The sequence below is a fragment of the Malus domestica genome, chromosome 15 (genome assembly GCF_042453785.1).
Source record: "Malus domestica chromosome 15, GDT2T_hap1".
Classification (NCBI taxonomy): Eukaryota; Viridiplantae; Streptophyta; class Magnoliopsida; order Rosales; family Rosaceae; genus Malus; species Malus domestica.
The window spans coordinates 2,268,285-2,277,779 of NC_091675.1; positions in this window are offsets into that span (position 1 = coordinate 2,268,285).

The window sequence follows — 9,495 nt, forward strand, 5'->3', positions numbered from 1 at the left end:
TTTTAAGTAACCAAGTATTGTTCCAAGAATAAACAGCCAAAAAGACAAAAAAAAAAGTCAAGAAAAAGTGCCGTGCAAACTAGGCGACTGAATAGTAATACAAAACACCACCATCAGTTGAGATTAAAGATCCTTTCGTTATCTTCAATTTTTTCTTGTCCTCTAGTATGTAGTGGAAGAAAAAGCATACATCATGCTCATTAGTCAAAAGTGGAAGCTTTACTGTACTTAAGGATGGGCACGGTGTGGTTCTATCTTTAAATCGGAATCGAAATTGAAAAATATCAATGGTCTAGTTCGGTGTATTTCCGTTTAAATTTATTAGTAAAATCGTATGGTTTGGTCTACACTGGTTTCGATTCGATTCTTGCCGGTTTATGGTTCCGAATACTATATTATTTGAACACCAAATCATCATGCATTCAAATACATCTTCTAAAACGGGTTATATAAAGTTGCATACAACACACTTTTTAATGCAAATGTCTTTGGTAGTGGCACCAAGTCAACAAAAAGATACAACTAAAAGAAATATGCATTGGTTAGTTAGTCAACAAACAAAAAAAATGAAGAAGCAAACTGTAACGCCCCGACCCCAAATTAATTATTTTGGATAATAATTTTGATGATAGGCCCACTTTAAACTCTTGATAATTTTTTATTCAAAGGTTAAGGTTGTTTGCTTTTAATTCCTTAATTCGACAAAATGGTCTAAACCATGATTCTCTCACCAAACATACCATTATTCAATTATTTTACCAATTTATTCCCAATTTATTCTCTTAGAGCAAGACTCTAACTAAATATTAATTCTCGATTATTTAATCTTACTTATTTTATGGCTGCATCTAACGTCTCGTTAGACTGCCTACGTACCTGTTTGGGCCCAAAATAATAGTTTGGGCCGAGGGTAGGATCACTCTCGGCCCAGGAGGCCGGGCGGCAAAAGGACCATGGATCGGTCAACCCGTGGGAGTCCAAACCTAGGGCGGTTAGGACGAATCCTAGTGCAATGGGGAGTCTCGACGGGATCGGATATCCAGGAAACTAATCCAGCTTAGCTAAGGACTAGATTCATAGTCCTAGTAGGTGTAGGACTGGTCGAGGTGATCCGGAGAGGGAAACCTAGTCCGAGTAGGATGTAAACTCGGACTCGAGGTTCAGTACTACAAATAGGGGACGCTGTGCATCAGGAAAAGCCCTACAAAAATCAATACAAAATTGCCCTGCGCAAACTCTCACAACTTGAGATCTTTTTCTTTTTCCTTTTTTCGCTGACACATCTTCCGTTGGCATCAACAACACTGTGGAAGCAACCGGTGATATCTTAAGTCGGCATAGATAGCTCTGTCACCGTAGAGTCAGTCGGTCTTGCAGTATCTTCCGTTGGCATCAACAGCACTGCGGCGAGAACGATTGATTACCTATCCAAGTCTCGGTCGAGAAGGATTTCTGAATCCTTATTGGTCGAGGTCATCTCATTAGCCTTTTCGGCGAAGTGAGGTGTTACAGTTATTATATTCGGCACGTTGAAAGCCGAATTCGGTTCGTGAACTTCGCAACTTAGCAGCCTTGTCTTCAGGCTCTAGAACCCAAGAGGCCGAGAATTGTTCCTTCCTCAGCCGCAATCGCAAGACACAGAAGTCAGCAGCGCGCTCAACGCAACATCAACAAATTTACTCCTCGGCCGAGCTCGGCCGACGAGTTGGCACGCCCCGCAATCACCGAAGGACGTAGTTAGCTTAGAAAATACTCGGCCTGCGCGCCACGTAGGCTTTGTAATTTCTAGGGTCAACATTTTGGCACGCCCAGTGGGACCCAGTGCTAAACTACGAAGTTCATGCCAATTGAAACACGATCAGTAAAAAAGAAAACAGCTATGGGAAAGTCGACAGCCGATTTGCCGAGTCAGAGCATAGGACAGAGTGTGCCACAGGCGCAGAACCCCCTTAGCGCTGCGACACCTGAGTCCACGAGCGCGACTCGCCGAGAGAGAGAAGTTAATCTCGGCGGCCAACCCCGTGGTTTAGAGATCCCTAACAGAAACACATGCGTTCTCAATGAAGGGATAATAGAGGATTGCGACGAGGATGGTGGTGAAGGATCTGACCCACCCACGAGGTCGTTTCTCCGAAAGCGATTGGACGAGCAATCTCGGTCAGTCGAGCAGACATTTAGTCGAGGCATCGACAAACTGCATGATGCGATAGTCAGTTCTGCTGAGCGACAGAACAGGTTGCTCGAAATGTTGTTTAGTAAAGTCGGTGGCAGCAGGCCTTCCGATCTTCTCCAGCATTGCCCTCCAGGAAACAGTCCGGTACCGATTGTACCGATCGAGCCTATTCCTGCCCTTCTCAAACCAATCAACTTGGAAAAAGGAGGAGGGTCGAATAGTAGGTCAGACGGAACCGACCAAAGGGGTGAAGCAGCACCTGTGGATATGACCGAAGTCCAGCGGATGATTGACTCGGCCATGAAAAAGGGGCCGAAGTTTCCTAAGTTTATCCATCCGTACCCGGCTTACGTGGAAACGTTTGGATACCCTAAAGGCTTCAAGATTCCAGATTTTAGCCTCTTTACCGGTGAATCGTCCTTATCTTCGTTGGAACACGTGGCTCGTTTTACCGCGCAATGCGGAGATGTTAATAGTGACTTTCATAAGTTACGGCTGTTCAACTTCTCATTGACCGGCTCGGCATTCGCTTGGTACATTAATTTACCCCCCAATTCCGTCCAGAACTGGGAAGAGTTGGTCGAGAAATTCCATGAGCAGTTTTATCGGCCAGGAATGGAGATGTCAGTTTCTTCGTTAGCAAGGATGGCTCAGGCATCTGATGAATCACCAATGGATTATCTTACTAGGTTCAAGTCAGCCAGGAATTGGTGCCGAGTACCTTTACCCGAAGTAGAATTCGTCAGGCTTGCTTTGAACGGATTAGACGTCGAATATAAAAAGAAATTCTTGGGGGCAAACTTTCGGGACATGTACGAATTAGCCCAACATGTCGAACAGTATGACTATTTGCTCCGCGAGGAGAAGGTTTCGAAAACGCCATCTCGGGGGACGCTTTACAAGAATCCTACTGTCAACTATGCGTCCACCGATGATGAATGCGTTAGTGTGGATGCGGCCGAGATAGTGATAGATAAGCCATACGTTTGCAAGGCGTTGACTCAGGTTGATTCTAGAGAGGTCAAAGGTCGCTCGGCCACCGAAGGAGCATTGAAACCGTCAAAGGTTTACACTTTTGATATTACCAAGGCTGACGCAATTTTTGACCAACTGTTGTCCGCAAGAATTATCAAGCTTCGGCCTGGTCACAACATTCCTAAGGCCGAAGAGCTTAAGGGAAATGTGTATTGCAAATATCACAATTCGAGCAAACATACGACAAACAATTGTGTCGTATTTCGCGACAACGTCCAAAGCTGGATTGATAATGGTAAACTGAAATTTCCCGAGAAGAAGATGGGTATTGACGCTGATCCGTTCCCCACGGCAACCGTGAATATGGTCGACGCATGCCTACCTAAGGACAAAGGGAAAGGGAAGGCCGAAGTCGTTACGACGCAACGTTTTCGGACTCAGAATTCTCGGCCATGCTTCATGGCCGATTTCCGTTCAAACGCACCACCTACGGCTTTGACGGGACCCGCTGTCGTCAAACCTATGATGGATTATACCACCGATGAAGACAGCGGGACGGCGGTTTTGTGCAGGAAATGTAGAACAAAGGTCGAGAGTGAGTCAGAGGAGAAGCCCCCTTCACTTGGGACGGAACGACCCGTGGCCGCAACCCGGCGGAATGTTGCCAAGATAGGCCAACATCAAGGGGTTTTTGACAGGCTTGGTCCTAAAGTACGGATGGAAGAGATACCCCCGGTTCGGAGGCGCCTCGATTTTGATGATTCGTTCTATGACGATGATTACTACAAACGAAATTCTAGCAGCACAGAATCATCGCGGAGCCAGAAAACCTTCAAACCTCATGAACCTAAAGATCAACGGTGGTATACATATCATTCTTCGAGGGGAGTTTACACGGCACTGTCCAAATCCCAGAAACGTAGGCACCAAAGGATAGATTGCATGGCTCGTCGACGGGCAACCCATGAAACTTCGGTCCCTAAATGGCGGCCGAAGGACACAATTGCTCCTGATGATGAGCGACCAAGTCCCTCTATCATGACAGAGTTGGTCCAAGGGAAACGGTTGGTCGACCGAGATGTTGAAACTACACTTGAGGAGGCTGATAAACGGATCAAACTTCTTCTTCGGCCAGGGGAGATGAAGGCACGACTCGAGTTTTTCAGACAAGAGGCCGAAAGCAAATTCGCACCGCCAGCTATACAAGGACCTTTGATCAAAATTCGACGGAATTTGCATCCACCATTTCTTGGGGAGGCCTTGGAATATATGCGAGAATTTCATAAGAAGCATTCGGCCAACGATCTGTATGGTTTGCCGAAGGCATGCCAGGACACTATTGATCTGGTCCTGACTTGTCCGGATACCGAGCGAGTCATCCAAAAGACCTCAGATCCAGGATTGAAAGCAAGGTTCCAGCATATCCGAGAAGCTCGTGTCCTTGGATTTGAAGTTGACCCGTACACCGATATCGATGCAGCTGACCTCCCTTTCTCGATGGAGGACCTTCAGTATTTACGATATCACTTCGAGGTATTTTCGGCTGTTTCTCTCTTCGGCCTCATGGCCGATGAAGTTGCACGTGTCGCACGTCTAGATGCTTATCTCGACATCAGGGATGCCCGGCTCCACTATCAAGAGCAGGTTCAGGCTTTGGCCCCAAGAGCACTGTCAATTTCGACCCTACCTGAAGCGGTCGCACAGGGCCAACAACTCGCTGATGCAGCACCGCCGAATGAAGCCATCACGGAGGAAACAGAGGAGTCTTGTTGTCCAATTTTGACAGCAACGGAATCCGTAGTTGCCGACAACCGAGCAAGGAGGGTATCGACCCAATGGGCCCATCAGTCCTGGATAATATGGAAATCAGTATGGTCCATGTGTTACCTGCCGATTTTCAATCACGCACGGCTCAACCAAATTTCCTCGATGGAGATGTGGTTGCCGAAGAACCCGGCTATATTGATTTTGTGTCGGTTGCTGAAGGAGAGTCAGCAACAAAAGATGATGGCTTAAAGGCTGCCTTGGCCGAATTGTTCCCTCGTTCATCGTCGGCCAAGCTTCACCATTTAAAGCCATTGTATGTGACGGCCCACATTGAGGGATATCCAGTTTCTAAAGTTTTTGTCGACTGTTGGGCTACCGTCAATATCATGCCTCTGAACATCATGAAGGCCTTACGTCGTTCGAATGACGAGCTTATTCCGTCAGGAATCACAATGAGTAGTTTCGTCGGCGACAAGTCCCAAACCAAAGGGGTACTTCCGTTAACCGTCAATATTGCTGGTCGCACCCACATGACCGCCTTTTTCGTGGTTGATTCCAAAACCGAGTATAATGCACTGCTCGGCCGAGATTGGATCCATCAAACCAGCTGTATTCCTTCTTCGTTGTATCAAGTGCTTGTCTTTTGGGACGGCAAATCGGTCACTGTTCATCCGGCCGATAGCCAACCCTTCGAAGCTAACATGATCCAAGCCCGGTATTATGATGACCACGTCGGCTACATTACATTGCAAGGCTTCAATGCAGACGGACGGCCGACTCGGATTTCGGTTCAGAAAGCTATCGAGGTTGGCGCCGAGACTGTCCATCAGGATTCGGCGAGACTCGGATTGGCCAATTTTCTCCCCGAGTCTTATGTCTGACACAGAACAGGACAAACGTAGGGCCGCGGTTTCATCTACGATGGAACGACTGCTGGCCCATTGGTATACTATATCTCGGCAACCGAATTCAGGCGTTAACCTCGTCGAATTCCTTGCCGAAGAGGATCCTGGTCCTGCCCTATCTTTTGATCAGGTTCGAGCCGTCCCGGCCGAGCTCGAGAATTATCGGCCCCAAGTTAAGGACCCCCTAGAAGAAATTAATGTTGGGACGACCGGTGACCCACGGCCTGTGTTTGTTAGCGCTTTACTTCCTCAGCAAATGAAGGACGAGTTGCGGGCCTTGCTTACGGAATTTAAAGATTGTTTTGCTTGGAGTTATCATGAAATGCCCGGCTTAGATCGTGCTCTAGTCGAGCATGAATTACGTATTAAGCCCGGATTCAAGCCTTTCCGTCAGCCACCTCGTCGATTCTCGACCGAAGTACAACTCAGTGTCAAGGACGAACTAGTTCGGCTTTTGAAAGCCGGATTCATCCGGACGGCTCGATATGTCGAATGGTTGGCGAATATTGTTCCTGTATTAAAGAAAAGTGGTGCACTGCGCATCTGCACCGATTTTCGAAATTTGAATCTGGCAACGCCCAAATATGAGTATACAATGCCGGTTTCCGATCTGTTAATCGATGCCGCGGCGAATCATGCGATCTTATCCTTTATGGATGGACATGCCGGGTACAACCAGATATTTATTGCCGAAGCCGATGTGCACAAAACTGCTTTCCGTTGCCCGGGGGCACTCGGCACTTACGAATGGGTTGTCATGCCATTTGGCCTCAAGAATGCCGGCGCCACGTACCAATGGGCGATGAACACCATCTTCCATGATTTAATTGGTACCATCGTCGAAGTTTATATCGACGATGTTGTCGTCAAATCTAAACGCCGACAGACACATCTGGACGATCTCCGACAGGCGTTCCTCCGCATGCGTCAGCACAACCTCAAGATGAATCCTGCCAAGTGTGTCTTCGGTGTATCGGCCGGGAATTTTCTTGGTTTCCTCGTACATCATCGTGGGATTGAAGTCGATGAGAATAAGGCACGCGCAATCATCACTGCCCCACCCCCAACAACGAAGAAACAATTACAGTCCTTACTCGGCCAGATCAATTTTTTACGCCGATTTATTGCTAATTCGGCAGGTAAAATGAAAGCATTTTCCACACTTTTGAAACTCAAGAACTCAGATAAGTTCGTATGGAATGAGGAGCATCAGGCGGCGTTTACGCAGATCAAGGTTTCTCTTACAAACCCACCTGTCCTGGTCCCTCCTCAGCGCGGCAAGCCTCTCAAGCTATACATTTCGGCGGCCGAAGAGTCCATCGGTTGCCTCCTTGCGCAAGACAACGATGCCGGACGGGAACAGGCTATCTTCTACCTCAGCCGTAATCTGAGTCATCTGGAGATCAATTATTCCGCCGTTGAGAAGCTTTGTCTCGCCGTGTTCTTCGCTGCATCCAAGCTTCGGCATTACATGCTCCCGTCGGTCACCCAAGTCATTGCCCAGACCGACGTTCTCCGGTACATGCTTACCCGGCCAATTGTGAAGGGCCGAATTGGGAAATGGACGATGGCGTTGTCCGAGTTCAGTTTACAATATGTGCCGCAAAAAGCTGTGAAAGGACAGGCGTTGGCCGATTTCCTTGCCCAGCACCCTTCGCCTTACGGTTTCGGGAGTGCTGACGTCGAAATCGGCATGGTGGTGACCCGCGACAACTATTGGACGATGTATTTCGATGGTTCCAGTACTTCGTCCTCGGCCGGCGCAGGCATCGTCATTCAATCTCCTCACAACGATCGTTGGTATTTTTCGCTCAAATTGGATTTCGACTGCACCAATAACCAGGCCGAATACGAGGCTCTGGTCATTGGTCTGGACCTCCTTCTTGACCTACGCGCCACTCGTGTCCTCGTCCTCGGGGATTCTGAACTAGTGATTAACCAAATTAATGGGTCTTTTCGCTGCATGAGTTGTACTCTGGCGCCTTACCACATGGTCGCCAGCTATTTGGCCGAGTCCTTTGACGGTATTACATTCGAGCATGTTTCTCGAGTTCATAATACCGATGCAGACGAGTTGGCTCAAATCGCCTCCGGTGCACAACTCCTGGGGGGCAAGCTAGGCCGGGAAATACCAATATTACGACAATTATACCCGGCCTTGGTTGATCAGCAAATCCTCCGTCGAGACAATGTGATACGCACCAGGGTCATGTCCCTGCCGTCGTTGTTAGATCGGCAGGACTCTATAGAAATTTGCGCGGTCGAGACAGTACCAGATGATTGGAGAAAACCTATTATGCAGTACCTTGACAATCCTAACGGAAAACATAGTCGCAGGACACGGGTTCACGCCACGAACTATGTCACGTACCAGAACGAGTTGTACCGAAAGGGCGAAGATGGTTTGTTATTGCTGTGCCTCGGCCCCCAAGAGAGTGCTCGGGCGATCGCAGAGGTTCATGAAGGGGTATGCGGGGCTCACCAGTCTGGACGAAAAATGCGATGGCTACTCCGACGACACGGCTATTTTTGGCCAAGAATACTGAAAGATTGTATCGAGTTTGCACGAGGATGCGTGCAGTGCCAAATCCATGGGCCTATACAAAGGGTCCCGGCTGAATCACTACATTCGGTCATTAAGCCGTGGCCGTTTAGAGGATGGGCCATGGATGTAATCGGTAAAATTATGCCGACTTCCGGAGCTGCTAAGCATGCATGGATAATAGTCGCAACTGATTACTTCACTAAGTGGGTCGAAGCAAAATCATATGCCGAGTTAACATCTAAAGAAGTTTGCGATTTCGTGGAGGAACACATTGTGACCCGATTCGGTGTTCCAGAAACGATCATAACTGACAATGGAACAATCTTCACAGCCGAAAGGTTTAAAGAATACACGGCCAATTTGAAAATTCGGCTGGAACAGTCCACACCGTATTATCCACAGGCGAATGGGCAGGCTGAGGCAAGTAATAAAGTGTTGATCGGCATCCTCGAAAAAATAATAAAAGAAAGGCCTGGCATGTGGCATTTGAAGTTGAACGAGGCATTATGGGCATACCGAACGTCGCCCCGATCGGCGACTGCAACAACCCCATACGCATTAACCTACGGACACGATGCGGTGTTACCAGTCGAGTTGAGCATAAATTCGTTGCGATTAATTGAACAAAGTAGTTTGTTTAGCGCCGAATATAATCAGTCCATGAGGCAGGGACTGGAAGATTTGGAAGAAGCACGACTTGACGCTTATAACTTACTGGTGGCACAAAAACAGATTGCCGAGCGAGCTTATAATCAGAAGGTGCGACAGAAAACGTTCGGCGAGGGTGAATTGGTGTGGCAAACGGTGTTGCCCATAGGATTAAAAGATCCTAGGTTCGGCAAGTGGTCGCCGAATTGGGAAGGGCCGTTCATTGTGCATAAAGTATACGGCAAATGGGCATATCATCTTAAAGACCGGACTGGAGTAGTTCACAAATTACCGATTAATGGGAAGTTCTTGAAGAAATACTATCCGGTCACATGGGAAATGCGTGAATAAAAAATTTTGTTGTACCAGTAGAAAAAAAAAATCATTCCATTAAGATTGATAGGTATTACAAAAATGAGTAGGTCGAATACATTCAAGGAGACGAGGGAAGAAGAGTGCTGAGCAAAGCCTTCAACTCCAAC